Source organism: Calidris pugnax, unplaced genomic scaffold (genome assembly GCF_001431845.1).
Source record: "Calidris pugnax isolate Ruff unplaced genomic scaffold, ASM143184v1 scaffold28, whole genome shotgun sequence".
In the NCBI taxonomy this organism is placed as follows: domain Eukaryota; kingdom Metazoa; phylum Chordata; class Aves; order Charadriiformes; family Scolopacidae; genus Calidris; species Calidris pugnax.
In genome coordinates, this window is record NW_015090842.1 from 17,117,858 (window position 1) to 17,134,908 (window position 17,051).

At 36.8% G+C, this 17,051-nt stretch overlaps 1 long non-coding RNA gene across 1 annotated transcript in view; it reads right to left on the reverse strand.

The window, feature by feature from the left end:
* The window catches only part of LOC106888216, a 33,690-nt gene extending 21,685 nt beyond the window's left edge, over positions 1-12,005 (reverse strand). Inside the window, exon 1 of the long non-coding RNA XR_001412068.1 lies at positions 11,884-12,005. This is a non-coding gene — a long non-coding RNA (uncharacterized LOC106888216). The remainder of the gene's footprint in view (positions 1-11,883) is intronic.
* Positions 12,006-17,051: the final 5,046 nt, after the last annotated feature.

Consider the following 17,051-nt stretch of genomic DNA (forward strand, 5'->3'; position numbering starts at 1 on the left):
CATCTTTACAATAGATGCCTGGGTGACACACTCTGAAACAATAGGAGGGGACCCGTGAGTGTGGAATTCAGCGAGCGTGGAAAGAATTACCAAATTTGTAACTTCATGTAAGTAAAAGAGCCAAGTAAAACCCAAAGATGGTGTCTCTAGAGTTGCAAACTAGGATACTCTTTACAGTATATGATATTGTACAAAGATTAGAAATGCTACACTGAGTCAGAGTAAAATTCTTGGTGATGGCATTGACCAAGAGGGGACAACTGAAGACCCGGAACCAGGGACTGTATGGAGGCATCCTCTCCAAGGTATATATATACCTCCCAAGTGAAACTTTCTCAGCTGGAGTTTTTGTGTGGACCATCACATTTAATAACAGCTGGACTTAATTCACGTTACATCTTTATGAATTAATTTATACTTTTGGCTTCCACAATATCTTACCTTAATGAGTTCTACAAGTGGATTATTCAGCATAAAATGAGTGAGCACTTCCTTTGATTTCTGTTAAACTCCCCACTTGATCAGTGTCATGGGGCAGAAGCATAGTTCTTATGTTGTCAGGAATAACACAATGGAAACAAGCATAGGCAATTTGTAAGATCGGGCCTAAAATCTAGAACTTGGTCATTATTTACTTCTGTCCTACCACCAGCACCACCACTGCCATAGCTGATCTGATCAGCAGCAATATTATGTGGAATACAATATAAGAAACCAAATCAGTGGCATGATAAATATTCATGAGTGATATCAGTCAATTCAAGCTTGGTAGTATTACACATCTTCTTTAAATGGGCTTGAAACACAAGGAAAACAGATCACACCAAACAATGCCATGTTATACTTCAGTATGAAACCACATTCTTTGGTCCCCTGCTTCATGAAGCCCTAAAGCACAGGAGTAGAACATAAAAAATAACAATGGACCAGGGAGACAGAAGTTATGCCAAGACCTGAGAATGTGTATTTCTGACAGACACTGCATCTTTCCCGCTCAGCCCACTGCATCCTAACAAAATTACATGGAAGCATCCATTCACATTCTCAACTCATTGCTAAACATTCTCTTACCAATAGCCTTTTTTTTGCCCTACTGGTAGCCAAATGATAAACAAGGCTGTGACTATAATCTAGATGTTTTTGTACCACCGTGTGGATTTTTTAGTAGTTCTAAGAGGTATGCCCTTAGACACCTAAGGAAGGACACAGAAACATTCCCTTTTATTCCCACGAACAGCAAGAAATGGATAACTGCCCTAAGTTTAATGCTTCGTATTTTATATCAGTAAAATTTCAACAACATCACAGAGCACAAAATTTTAAAATACTGATAGCACGTAAGTGATACTTCCTTTCCTGTACAAAAAGGACATCTCTCTGTCAACGTAGCATCATTGTAGCGTATTGCAACACCATAGATCAAACTACAAAATCTAAACTTTAGGTTTTTAATCTTGCATAGTATTTTCTCCAGTAATGCCATTGGATTTAAAGACTCATAGTATACTCATGTTATTACTTCTGTAATGCTAAATACATGCATATGAAAACTCTTTGTTTTAATACCTCTGACTTTTTTCAAACCCTCTTTCTTATACCTTAAGACATTTTAAGAGATGTTATTAGGCTTCATCTCCTAAGCTTTTTTTCCCCTGAGAATAAATTCAGCCTGCTCCATTTCCCTTCTTTTGTACATGTTTCCATACAAACACACTGAAGCACATTTTATTCCCAGTCACAAAAACCTGAAAGAGAAAATCTATGATCCTTTTTGCTGTATGTTGGAGCATTTTGCTATCTTCTTTGGTACTCGCAGTAGAATAAGTGATAATCAATAGTGATATCTGCTTGAATCTAGATGGTTTGATGCAAGTGCTTTTGAAACACATCATGGTGCCTGATTTGCTGTAACTTGGTCAGCCCTTCTTACCTCTGCAGCAGCACTTTATCTAAATTATACCAATTGTTAGTTCAAATCTATTAAAGGTTATTATTAGCATTTCAAAATAGAGTTGTACAAGGCTGGTTTCTCTCTTGTTAAAACTGCCCAGCTGGTTTAGCTCTTTTAGTTCTTTAGCTTCAAATCTGAAACAATCCATCCACAGAGACCAGATGTGGGTGTCAATAGCAACTGTCATCTTTTGTTTCTGGGTCTCTGCTGTAGGGAGACTTCTCCTCTGCTTACAGAGTCTTCCAAAGAGCCAGGGAAGTAAATTACAGTTATGTTGCATTAAATTACTCCAGAACACAGAGTTCTCCTCCAAGCCTGAAATAGTACCCAAACCCTAAGGTCCTTTCACCTATTTAGTTTGTTTGAAGCTTATATTTATAACTTGTTAGTCCTGGGTCTCTATGTTAGGAGGCAATTTTGATCACCATTTAAAGCTACAAGATTTCACAAACTGACTAGGACTATATTTCACTCTCTGGCCTAAACATACTAACAACTTTCTGACCATTTTGTGTGCAGAGACATTATTTTGCCACTAATTCTATCAAACCAGCTACAAGAGTTTCTGAAAGACAATAGAAAACATTATTGCATTAGCGATTTTACATGATTTATATATGTAAATGCTCACATAACGCCCTTAGAAACATCCCCAACACTGACATATTTTAAAGCTCAGTGGATCTATTATATGTATGCAAAACATGTGCTTCTCTTCTGCAATAGGTTCACTTATGCTGGAACATAGGGGTATTAATTAAAAATATTTTTTACCAATATTTTTCTCAAAAAAAATGTATATGTGAAATATTAATACTGTTATTTTTAGAATTCTCATTTTGTTCCAAATTTATCGCAGAGTATTCTTTTTTAATAATTCTACTTCCAATGCTTTTATGCTTGTACCTAACTCAATTAATTTAATGTGAATTTGGATCCAGATAAAATGCTGCTTTTACAGAGTGTATCTGCCAGAGTAGAAATTGTTCAATACTAAAATGCCCACCCCCTAGAGAACAACTTCTGCAGGTACTTTATAAACAACTGCTGGGGTTACTCAACCTGTTAATTACCATTGAAAATTCAGCCTGGTGTCCAAATTCTGTATGTTACAAAGAATGCTTATGCCAGAGTTGTCAGCAGCAAGCTGCCTTCTCCATCCCACCCCCACTGCCACTCTGAAATGCCCTTGAAACTAAACAGATACAGTGTCAGTGAAGAATAAAATGAGGAATTCATGGGAACACTCATATATGGTAGGTACACACTCTGTAACGACACACTCCTGCTCTGTAAGCAGTTCTTATACATCAGATGCTCACAACCTAAGTTACACACCTAAAAATAACTGCTTATGTCAGGAGGTTGTAAAGCAGGAGGAACAAGTACTACTTGCACCCAAGTCTCAAAAACCAAATGGATAAATACTCTGGCTTTAATAATCGCAGCAAGGACCATTTCGGAGCACAATTACAATTGATCTACTGACGAGATTGGGTTCAGAAAAGGCTACTGACAAAAATCCGCACCTCAGGATAAAGTTAATGAGGCTGTCGAGGGAGCAGCAGGGCCAGATTTAGTGCCAAAAATGCACCAGTCACACTGGAGAGCCAGGGAAGGTGAAGAAAAAGCAGAGCTAAGTGATAAGGAAGAGCGCAGCTCGCTGACAGATAGATTTAGACCCCTTAAGTCCAATAAACAGATGACAAAAATTGTTAAATCAATTCGTAAGAATTATGCTGAATCCTGACTAAGATGCACATCAGACAAATCGCACAGCATTTAGAGGTGGGAAATATAAGAAGTCAAGGAGGTAATCTACGTGTCACATGAAATATGAACACGGAAAGAGCTCTCTCGGACTCCCTGGAAGCAGTTCAGTGCCTTCGTGCTGAGCTATAGCGAATTTCTACCGTCACCATGATGAAGACACCCTGGCATCTTTTCCCTGGCATTTCAAAGGCACAATATACAAACAACTGCAAAGGATCTTGAACTCAAAAGGGACCCTTCATCAGGACACACTAAAAGCTCAACTAAAATTTTCCAGTTCTGTTTCCTAGGGTTTTTGAATAAAATTTGCCAACCGTTGTGGGAGGTGGGAATAAATACATACGGCATATGTACAATAAATCACTAAGTTATAAGGGCTCATTTATGTTACATATAGTTCAGAGGTGAAGGCCACTCTAAGGCCATTTCAGTGAAATCCTGACACAAGAGACCACGGCAGTGTCCATCGTGAGTCTACTCAAGTCTTCACCAAACCAGGTTGGAAAGTCCATCTTGGGATCTCATCAGAGAGATCACTCTCAACGCCAGAGTGACCAATTTCACTTACTCCCAAAATGCATGTGGTCCAAACACCACAAAACGTTTCATTCTGTGCTTCAGTCAAATAGTTATGAAAGAATGTAGATTTTTTTTTCATAATTCTATCAAGCTTTATATCTGTTCAGACTTCTTATTTTAACAAAACTGTAATGGTGTCCAAGGATGACAAAATCTAGTGTTTGGTATACTTAAAGGACTAAAAATAAAAGGGCAGTAAAATTTACAGAGAGTAAAGTTATTTAAGTTTCTCAAGTCCTGAGATAACTATAAGTATCTTTCAAACGGCTTAATAATCTTGGTCAAAGCCACTGAAGAAAAAATTCAATATTGATAAATGAAAACTAAAGTACATTGTGGAGATAATGGAAATTAGTCATTCATCTTCACAAGTTCTGAGCCAATATATTAAGGGAAAGGCACCTAACCAATATTGTGAAGCCTGAAGGATAGCCTGTAGCAGGAACAAAAGCTTGTAAACAGGAAAAAAAAAAGTTTTACTATCTAAGGAAAAGAATGAAATAATGTGGATTAAAAACCCTATAGATTTTCTGCATCTCATAAGGGATATTGAAGAAATGGGGTTCACAGAAGCAGAGACAACTACGATGGAAGCAAAGAAAAACTCTTAGATAAGGATAAATTGCTTTTTAAACTCTTATTTTGTTTATTTTCTTGAAAAGAAGACAAATAGGAACAGGCATGACAAAAAGTGTATTAAGGAGTAATGAAAGCTATAAAGAAGGTCAACTGGGAGCTTTTCTTCTTCTCTTCCATAATACAATAAAATGAGGTAGTTATTAAATTGAAATGGGGCAAATTAGGAACTGATAAAAGGAAAATAATTTTTCTCACACAACACATAATTAGATTTTGGAACTTCTTGCCACGGCATTTTGCTAAGGCCATAAATTTAACAAGATTCACAGAGGGATTAGATTTCACATAGATAAATTCTTGAGATACACAGTGGCTGAAACTAGGAATTTTACTTAATGTTGACAAAGAATTACTTGAAGTGATTTAAATCTCCATATTTCAGCTATTAAGACAAACTTAACGAGCGCTTCACAGATGACCCCTATTAGTCAGAATGTTGGACTAAGCCATAGTAGAGCTCTCCTTCAGTGCAGTAATTCCCAGATACTTATGTTTCAAACATTACTCCTCGTGGTCATAAAGCTGAAGGTGTGAGCTTGCACTGCCAGGTGGATAAAGACAAGTTTGGGGCCAGGGAGCAGAAGGGAAGGGGATAACTTTGGGAGTGAACTAAAGGGCTTCCCAGTTACTCCAGTTTGAGGTTTGCAGCCACAATATACCACAGCTGAGGAGAGATTCTCCACGGAAGAAACATGCAGAGACTTTTTTTTGTCATCTCCTCCGTCTTTACCAGCTACTTTTACTGTCATCAAATCATTTTTTAAATGCCGACAATGAAACATTCCGATGTGGCAGTTATCATACTAGAAAGTACAGGAATTGCTTACTTAAAAACCTGGAAAAATGTGATCCTAGGCATAAAAAGCCAAGGTCTGTTACATCTCTTTCCTAAATGTTGAAATCACAAGGCCCAAGGATGTCACTGGATGTCTCTCTTTTTCAGTGGCAATGGTGCTCAAGAATGATCTTTGGCCATTCTAAACAAATAATATGCACATTTTACATTACTTAACGTAAAGAGCATTTTTTTTCTGAGTGGAAAAATAAAACGCTAATTCATATAGAAAAGGCAAAAAATAGCCTTTGATCAATTTATCACAAAACATAAAAATGTATTTCAAGTACTGAGAATTCACCCATTTATGGGGACACGGGTGAGAGAACAGCATTAGAAATCAATAAAATGGAATCAGGAGAAGAAGAAAAAGAAAAAAAAAAGAAAAAGGTTGACAATTTCAAAAACAGACCCAAAACTGGAGAGGAGGTCCTCTACTTGGTAGTTTGACCCAGCAGGTATACAGAACTTTTACCAAATATCTGTCTCCTCACAAGCCCACAGCAAGCCTTTGTTGGCCTATGCTCTGTGATAAGATACACGTGGGGTTTTTAAGTCCCCAGAATTTAATTTCTTTTTGCTCTTCTAACTTACAATTCTTTATTGAACTTCAGTATTGATTTACTTCCAAATCACATACTGTACCTTCTTGCGCTATTGCTTTTTAGGTAAACACTAACAACAGTACAAGATGGAGCTGATCCAAAGTGTTTGCTAATTCAGCAGTGGTGGGAAACCTACGTGTTTTCAAGCAATGCAAATTGGTTTGGCTTCTGCACAGCTCCTACTTTTTTCAAACACTGATGGCAAAGAACATTTCCCAGGATTCATATCAAGTATTCATTTTAACAGCATTAATTTATGATGTGTGTTATTCCATTCTACCCTGCACAACATGACTTATTTAAAAAGCAAGCAATTTTCCAAAGTAAATACTCATTTTCCATTCTAACAGTGATGCTCTTTGTGGATTTTAAGAGAAAGGGGCACAGTGTGGAAAATATCTTTTCTACACTTTTTGCTCTGGGATCATTCACGGTACTATTAGGATATTTTAAATATCTATCCCTTCCTGCATCATTTTATAGTTAGCTGCCACACGGTGTCTATTGTAAAAGTGGAATTATGAAGTAAAATTGTGAGTTTCTAAAAGAAAGCTCTTAATTTATTTGTACTGCTACTATTTTTGTCTGCTTCTCTGGCCGCAGAACACTGTAGATCGTTACAGGATCACTCAGCTTAAGAAGAATATTACTTATCCATACAATGTTGAAATAATTATCATCAAGTCACTTAACCCCCCCTAATGATTTGGGGAACACATGCATGTAACTGTTTGTGTTGCAGGGAACTTGTTAACTCTACCTTCTGCGGCCATAAAGCTGCTGGGACTCCATTTTTTGGTCCACATACTCCCTTTTCTTCACCCTGTTAAAACCCATCACCAGGTAACTGGTAGAATTGGTAACTACAGCACAAGGGAAGCTTGAGCTGTTGCTGAAAGCCAAGATTCACACTGTGAGCCAGCTTTCCATCGTGGTTACAATATATAATACAGGGGGTGGGATTTCTGGCCAAATTTTAGGTTCCAGACTTGAGCTCTGTCACTTGAAAGACCATTTAATTAAAATACATACAATAATATTGGAATAAAAGCACTAACTCAGACAGGCCCTCAAAGACACTGTGGATTTTGAATGGAACACAGTTAAGTTTGCAAATTGCCCAAATGATTGAACCTGGACAATTGAAGATTCTGGGGTTACAAAGTAGAGTGTCTGAGGACAAAAACATTGGCGCTTTGGAACAAAACATAGTCTATGAAAATTCTCAGGAAAAAAAAAATGTTTATACTTCATTCCTAAAAAAATCCTTTCAGAAATACCTTTTATCCCTAAATTGACCTATTATCTCAAAATTTTTAATTAACTGCCAAAGAGAAGGTAAAATACAATAATTCTGTGGTGATGAATACTCATGTTATACTCCATCTGTTTTGATAACTAATAATGTGAGATCCGCTAATTAAACACCCTCTTAAAATAAATTGAAATTCGCATTAATTTTTAATTCACTCAGTGTTATAGCATGGTTCTTAATACAGCAGTGCTCTGGAACTTGTATATAAATGTGATTTTCAGAAACTGGGTCAAAATTGTGCCCTCTGTAACATGTAAACACAGGTGTGCACATCCATGTGTGTGTCTGTGCACGGGGGGAGAGAGCTCAGCATCCTGTTGGTGGCTGTAAATTACCACCAAAACACATCTCAAAAATGAAGCAAGAATTTCAAGGAACTCACAACTTTTTCTAGCTCACCGATAACATAAAATAATATGAGTATTTCTACTTGATAGTTTACACTAGAGAACTTCAAATACTAGGCAAGATAATTATATACATGAGCAACGACAACGTATTATCGTGACATGAGGAGAAGCAAATCAGGCAGCTGTGCAGAGGCAGATGCTAGGACATCTCCACACGTAAGGGAAGCCAAGCAGGTGACAAGATTGAGCCCTACTATCACACAGGCTATAGCATGCAATACTGGGGTATCTGCCATTATGTGACAGATCTTCACCTGAATGACGTGGTAAAATTGGAACGCTTAAGCCTCCACTGCAGTTGGCACTGAAAATAATTTCTGATTCACTAATTTATTAATATAAACAGCATGCTAATAGAAATTGGTAAAGAAAGGCCTTGGCGTTATTCACATTCTGGGCACTAACACACTGTGCCAAAAGGTACCTTCAGTATGAAAAAGGGTGAAAATGTACTAAAGTCATGAAGAACGCGTGTGTTCTTACAACCATTCCACTAAATCCACGAGTAACTGATCACCTATGATGTTTTACAAAGATTAAGCCATTTACCATTTCTCTAACCACATCAGGGAGGTCACAGCCATTAATACTGCTGTATTAGTAGTATTTGTCCATTGGGATTGAATACTGGGAAACATTCATGCTGTGCTGCTACCACATAGATACATCCTGCAGGTGAACCCCTGGCACCCATCAGTGATGTACCCTGCAAACCACAACCCCAAAACTGGCACCCTCTGCCTGAACTAACTAAATTGGCCAAAAAAAAAAAAAAAAAGTATTAGATGCATTTGGGATGGCAAGAATAAGAATAGCAGAGTACAAAATAATCTATAAGGGTCAGCACATCAGAACATGCTGCTCTGTTTCATTTTCACAGTAGCTACAGCTTGTGTGAAGCTAACAGTATTCAGCACGAATAACACTTGGAAAATTTCAGAAGACAAATTGCCTCCTGCAATGTGACATCAAGGTGGTGTAATGAATTTCATAGACAAGTTTTATCTCCTTAAAACGTATTTGAGACCTGAATGTATACAGGAGATTCATAGTCGAACGCAAACCCAACCTGAGTTTATGCAAGAAATTATATATGCATCAGATGAAAATTCTGAGAAATAGTCATTTCTTAATGACTACAAAAATTTCTACTGAGAATTCAAATAGCGTGGCATGTATAAATAAATATCATGTGCAGTTTTAAATTACACTCGTTAGTCAAAAATTCAGTTTCTGGAAAATCCATACATGATAGCATTTTCAAATATTAATAGCAGCACCTTTCAATAGATGTTTCAAATTTCTACTCAGCTAAAACAATTATGTCTATATAATTATTTTTTTTCTACACTGCCAATATCTATTTTGTTCGTTTCTACTAAAAGACAAACTAAATCAAGGGTAAGCTAAGCAGCTTGCAATTTTTTTTGTTCTCTATACTTATTTTTCTGCTTCTAAAAATATTCTTTTAATTCTATAAAACAAAAGTAGATTTTGCTCAGCAGTGTTTGCAAAAGTGCATGCTGAAGGTACTGGGTTGGTTTTTGTCAGTTCTGGGCTTTTTAACCAAAAAACACATGAGAAATTAGCATTGTTAGCCTTTCACTCAGAGAAAAAACCAAACTATTTAATAAAAGTATTTTCAATATTTTGAAATATGTACAGATAGTATTTCAAACCACTCAGATTTTCCCATGCAAGATCACCTTTTGAAATAACGTCTAAGAAAAATCTCACTCTTGAGATATTTTTCTCTTTAAATTTCATCCTGACCTTGAAATAAACCAAATGAATTCTATGGAGATCAAATGGTTGCTAAAATAACCCATTTATAAAGAGAAAGCTACATAGCCATAGAAATACTTATAAATAGATGGTGGATATAGAAATAAAAAAATCTGATTTTGCAGAAAAAGCCTGATTGTAAGAGATCTGCAGCTGTTCTCAACCTTTAGCATTGCCTATGTGAGCCAAGAGATTTTTGTCTAATACTGAAGCTAAATTAACTTCATGGCTCTTTTTTTTTTATCCCCTTGGGTAAACCTGTGACGTACACAGTATCAGGCAAAAAGCTTACCCTCGATTTCATTTTCCCAAAATTGAAATGCTTCAAAAAAATAAGCATAAATGTATTTCAAAATCCAATTGCTTTGGCCCTAAATGTAGCTTTTCTTGGCAGAGTGCACTTGTTTTTAATCTGAATGCTAATATTTTGCAATGTGGCATCAGATATAAAATATTAATCTACGTTGTGCCAGAGATCTATAGTATTTCAGTACCAGTCAATCAATAAATGATTAGAGAAGCATTTTTTTGTTTCAAGGGAACATTATTTAAACTGCAATATAATGCTGCAAATTATTCTATAGATGATATGTACCATAATGTCTAGAGCAGAACAAGCAAATTCATTACAACTGTCTCACAGAGAGGGGAAGTAGGGTAGAAGGAAAAATTGTGTGATTTTAGATCAGTCTTTAATATGTGTAAGACACATATGGGCAAAGGCTATACTGAAGGAGGACAAATCTCACTAAATTCTCAAATAAGATTAAGATCTTTATAAACACTTTGAAAAACTTTGAAAATTTGAAGTATTAGGAGACTGGGAGCTTCAATTCCAACTTTTATTCCTACCAGCATACCCTGCTGTAAGGCAGGAACAATTTAATGTGTTTCACTACTATGTGAAATATACTATTTATAAAGTTAATCTGGTTTTCATCTGTAGACATATGCAACATTCCTGACTGGATATTCTTTTGTAGGACTGTAAAACAAGCTGCAGTATTAATTCTTGGATGTTGACTGTTTTTCTTTAATATATTGGATTATATTTGATTCATCAGAGCTAAGTAACCTAATACTCACATGTACCAGGCTGATAAGCCCTACGCAGCCAAAACTCATGGTACAAACTGTGAGGACTAGAGAAATTGTCACATTTATATCAGGGAAAAGTACAACTTGTACTAAAACCTTACCAGGCTTTTAGCTGCCTACTAGCTGTGAAGATGTAATGAGAAAGCTGAAGTTTTCTTCTATTTAAGCAAAACGGTTTTCCACACACTAACAGAGTATTTGCATCTGTTTGAATAGCTAGTTAAAAAGATAATTTTGAAAAACACATTTAAGATCATTTTATACAACAAAACCCTGAAAAGAGAGTTTACTGCCAATTTTTTATGAGATAGGAATTTTAGCAGAGAAAAATACATGCATTTGACAGTTTTTTGGCCAATAGGTTTTCTCCGAGTCCTTTAAGTTTTTGAATCTGATGGAAAGCCCTGTCTTTCCACAATGATCTAGCTGAACTACTGCCTAAGTGAACTGAGACACCACTACTTGGAGAAAGCTATTTTTTAAAAAAAGTTATACATTTTTTCCTTCTTTCACCAGTGTAAGCATGATATCCCCAGTTACATTATCTAATAAAAGAATCAGCTGGGTACTTCCCCATTTACAGGACAGGTGCATTTCCTGCTAATATAGCTTTCCACCCCACGTCCACCAGAACTAGTCTAGCCAGAATAGCTTCATTGTTCCAAGTCAGAGCCTTCTTTTTTTTATTAATCCAAGTCTAGTGCTTTTTCTATTATTATTTCCCCCAATATATCTTCTGAGTTGGTAGGGAGCCTCCATAAGATGTTTCATGGACCTGCTACACAGTTCATGAAGTCAGACCACAATAACCTTTTGGGTCAGGTAAGGAGACTCCTTTCTGCTGTTCCCAACTCTGTCCCTTGCCTTCCCAGAAACACGAGACCCCAACTCACCAATTCATGTAACGAGTTGGGAAGGGTGGACGTGGCTGAGGGAAGGCTGAAGATCTTACTACAAGGGTGACATGACTGTCCTGTGTCCACCCACGCAGCAAAGGAAAGGTGCCAGCTGAAGTCTGTAACAGAGAGAAAACACAAAAAGTAGTTATTTGACTGTAATGTATCCTCTTCTCTTTCAAATACCGTGTATATTGGGAACTCACACTTTATAAAGAGAAAAGGGCCAAAGGGCTGTATTAAATAGCGGTGTTACAGCACAGGAACGTGAGATTAGCACAACCTCCGTCTTTCTTTGACATCTACAACCATAATTATTTAAGAAATCTACTCAAGAGGGCGAGGGGGCTGGTCACTGGAGCAAAATGCTGCTACTGGAGCAAAAGACCAAATTCCTCCAGAACTAAGGGGCTGGTTTTCTGCAAGTTCTATGGATAACAGTTGTGCAGGCTTGAGGAATGGTTATTACACATGGATCCTAATGTTAACACCAGAACATACATGTTTTCCTATTTTAACTATTACAGTTGAATTTTTCCATTTCTGTAGTCTTTTCATTTTGCTATGTAGAGATTGATTTACAGTGTACTTTATAATATATAGTCACTATGATAGTGCTAGCTTGCTGTATGTGTTTTATATGAAGTTTTACAGAGAAGCAGCTTGTTTATTTCATGTCCTTTTACTGTGGATTTTTATTTTAATAGTGGGATTTGGTTTTAAAAAAAATTAATGATCTTGTAAGCATAAGTAGCTGACCAAGGATTACTGAACACAGAAATAATAATATTATCAGTTCATTGCAGGATCACAACCGAACAGAAAAAATCTCTGGAAGTTTTAAAGGCTCTCTAACACTATAACCACAAACCCACAAGCAAATTCATTTTGCTGCACTCCATCTGCAGAATGTGTACAGGGGAAACAGGTTTTTTCAGTGGTTCTTTCATAAAAAGCCTTGCCAGTTTCAGCAGCGCAAGAAGGTAGCTTAAGTGTCTTTGGATTCCTAGTTCTTATTGTGATATACACACACACTCAGCAGGGCTGGTGCAGTTTTAATTCAATGGCACAGTGAAACATCAGTAATATCTGGGGCCCTACTTCATTCCCTGCATTCTCTCTGCCTAGTGTTATTATATTGCATGTTTAGTTTCCTGATCAGGTCCTTAAACACCTGATTTACTTGAGTCTGAAAAGCAGTAGAAAAAGATCTGGATTGGTGAAAATAGATTGCACCTCTTGTGAGGGGGTTTGTAATGGAGCTGGAATTCCAGCTATTGATGGAAAGATCAAATTCCAAATCGGGCAAAATTTAAATAGCAAGAGAATAACTTTTTACATTCTTTTTAGCTCTTAGACCCAATGCGTTTCTTAGTTTATTGACACAATTCCCAGGGCTCCCCCAAGCAACTGCACCAACCGCTGAGGCATAGAAGTTGAGAAACACAGTAGTCCTCAGGGAAACCTTAGCTGGAAAGTTAAGGGGACTAATGGAATTTCTGTATGAAGAAGAAGGTGGCACTTTTCTCCCGGAGCTAGTTTTGGTGTAGTTCTCTATTTGCTACTTTTAGTCTGTTAGGATATGCATTATATACCATGCGATGTATCATTCATTTCCATTCATAATTACATGCAGTATACGTTAGCACATGCTTAAGTTCTCCGTATATATCTCAGCCTAACAATCAACCCAAAGTCACTGTGTATAAGGAAACAAAAACATGATCAAAACTAGAAATAAGACACAGAAGACAGAGAAAGAGCCAATACTGCAAAACGGAGCGGAGTGTAAAAGCAATCAAGCAAAATAAAGGTGGAAAATAAAAGGAATGTTGTAACAGCAGCTGAGATAAATTATAACATTTTTAAGTACAAAGATACCAGAGGTTATTACAGGAAACAGCATGACTTCTAATGGCATGGGTATTCTGGTGACAGAAGAAGTAAACATACAGTAGACACTGCTTCTAGAAAATGACATGAATCATTCTGGGAAGAAAGAATAAAATCTGCAGGAAGTCAGGAGCACTGCAAAAATTGAACATCTGAAGACTGACAAAAATGACAACATCAGAAGGCTTCTAAAGAAAAATACTTCACAATCTTGGAATGATTTAATTTTAAGTGGCAAGACACAGAAGAAACATTAAGAAATATCTTTGAAAGCAAGAAGACAGGTGACAATTTCTGGCTGATAATATCTTCTCCCAATTACCACATGCTGCCATAAATTACTTCTATTTCCTAATAAAGGTTTGGTTTAGTATAAATAAAAGCAAACCCACTAATATAGTAGTTTATATGTTGAAAACACTGCACAATCCCCAATCAAGCTAAATTACTATTATACTACCAAGATGATATGCATGTTATCGCAGAGCAGTCACTGAGTCAGTAAAAAACCTAAAAATTCAAGAACTGATAGTTCATTTCCTCCAGTCAGTGAATTTTAGCCTTCTCCATATGGTACCGTCAGCTTGCAACAAAGAAAATGTAATATCTTGGTATAAAGTATTGGAAGTAATTGCCATCCACAGTTGCAATCTCCAAGTTAATATCCTATGCTGTAAAACTGATGAGCATTTTGGACTGATATTCATAATGAGCAACTTAAACTGGCAGGAAATGCAGACAGGCTTGAATGCATACCCCAAAGCCTGGAGGTAAACCTATGGCTTACCTGTGCCGAGATCGTCCTATAAACCATGTTGCTGGAACAGAGGGAAAGCTAAACTGAAAAATAAGTGCATTTTTATATACCTTTTGCTTTTGCACTGCATTCTTACGCTCCAGCTGGTTTCTCTTACGACCTACATCCTTAATGACAATTGACAGCTCAGGAATTTTATGATCTTGATTCTCATTTTTATAATGGATTTCTCGAGAAGAAATGTTGTTTTGGGACAATCTGACTTGCCAAAGTATGGCAGACCCAATGTCTGAATCAAGCATTCCCAACACGTGATTCATGTAATGTTATTACCAGTCAAGAGATTGCTCTTCATACTCGCAGGCGATGCAGCAGTTACAGACTGCCTTCTGGGTTTAGAAACAGAAGGATACGTTTTTTTGTGACCATCATTTATTCCGTTGCATTAAAAACCCAACTTGGCATCTCTCGCACTGTTTGAATGCAGTGATTTACAAATTGCCTATAAAGAAACCCCTCCTACACTCTTGCAGCTTCTTTGTAACCTATCTTAAAGGCAAAAATAAAAGTTTCATCTTTGTCACCTCGCTTGGGATTTAGACATTCGCTATTCGCACGTATCGCCAGTAGAATTTAGTTCTTCCTTGTTACATCTGGATATTTCCTGAACCAGCTTTCATCCTGCCTCTACTGACGATTGCAGAGTTAGAAACCACCTTGTTACAGCAAACGTGCCGCTCCTTCCAGACCCACTGCCTAAAATAAGGCACAAATGCTTCCTTCTTAGTGCTTCCATTTTTCGATGTCACTTCACTGGAGACACCTACAGCCACAGCAAATCCCTTCCTCCCACTCCGAGTCAGGCCCCTACATTGGCCTTACCATTGATCATAATCAGTTTGTTGCCATTAATTACACAAAGCTATGATTAGAAACTGACACATTTTGAGGTGCTTAAATATTTATAAAGCTCTAGAGCAGAAGATGCACATGGCATTTGCCTTACGTATAGGCAGCAGAAATATGTGGAAAGAACAGTCTTGAGCTTTTCAGTCATCTGAAAAGTAATACATTTTGTTTGTTTGTATTTTCTAAAAAATCTATTGCGTTATGTTAAATACCCTGAGGGCTTAGCATAAAACGTGACTGGAATGAATATAAAGAAAAAACTTTCTGTCTCATTAGATGGCCTGAGTTTCAAAATCTGTTCTAAAAGTGTTGTAAAGTGTGTAGTGTTGTAGATTAATGCACTGAATACATTTCCACAGTGCTTGATGTGTTTCATAAAAGGTCCATTTCAGAAGTGTGCTGTATTATAGGTGAACAGTCGCAGTAAATAATCTTGTTACAGAAACCTAAGCAATTTTTACAAGGCGTATTTCTGGCTGACTGAACAATTTATTCTCCAGATGTCACATTGTATTTTTCCAATATAAAATGAAACAGCTTTTTTTTTTTTTAGAGTTGGGTTTTTTTTTTAAGGCAGACTCTTTTGTTTCGTAGGACTGGATCAAAAGTACTTCCTTAAAGAGAAAGATCTATTATTAAAAGCTGTTGCTGTATAAAATTTACACTGTATGTGATTACTGTATGTAATTTAACATTTAATTTGATTTAGAGGTATAAAAGACCGCACCAAAGTGTGAACATTGCTGAGGATAGCTGTGTGCACTTCAAAAATAGGAATCATTAGCTCTCAAACTGATCATCCATGCTGATCCTAAAGGCTGCGAGCATCTTAACTAGCTCTATGTATAGTTAAAACTCTGTCACTTCAGACATTACCCACTAATAAACCCATATGCCATATTATAGGCCCTGGAAGATTACATGATAATGTGATATGATAAGAACCGCCTGTCTAAAAGGCAAGGGCAATTAAAAAACATTTTCACTAGGCAGATATCATCAGCAGCAATAAACAGGGTAATTTTCCAGCATATATTTACTTGGCTTCAGAGAGGAAATACTTTAACAGGAAGCTCTCACCCAGGAAAATTCACAGAATGTCAGTAACCTATTTTATTGGTGAAAAAAAAATGGAAAAATAATCCCATGCACTAGTAAGAATCACATGTTTCTACTTTCTTGTCCTGTTTTCTTGATTACACACATGGAAAATTAGTATCAAAGGATAAATTGCTAGATTTTTAAAAATATTCCCCTTTTTATTCTTCATTGTCTTTTAATCATATGTTTCTGTTTCTCTTTCTATCCACAAAGCTGTCTATTCATCTAGACCCATATAAGAGTGCCAAACAGTTGAATCCCAGAAGCGTTTGTCTATTAATATGTCTGCTTAGAGAAAACTGCGTCAGAACCAATTAAATAGCGACAGAGTTCCAAAAGCTGCTTCTTTAAACGAAGCTGGCTTTTGCAGGAAACAGACTCAAGATACACTTCAGACACATCTGGGTCCTCCTACATCCAGGGTCATGCTGGAAAATACTACCTGACTTGAATCAAATGGTTTTTTGCCCTTCCCACCCCATTCAACCTTTGGTGAACGTTTCCT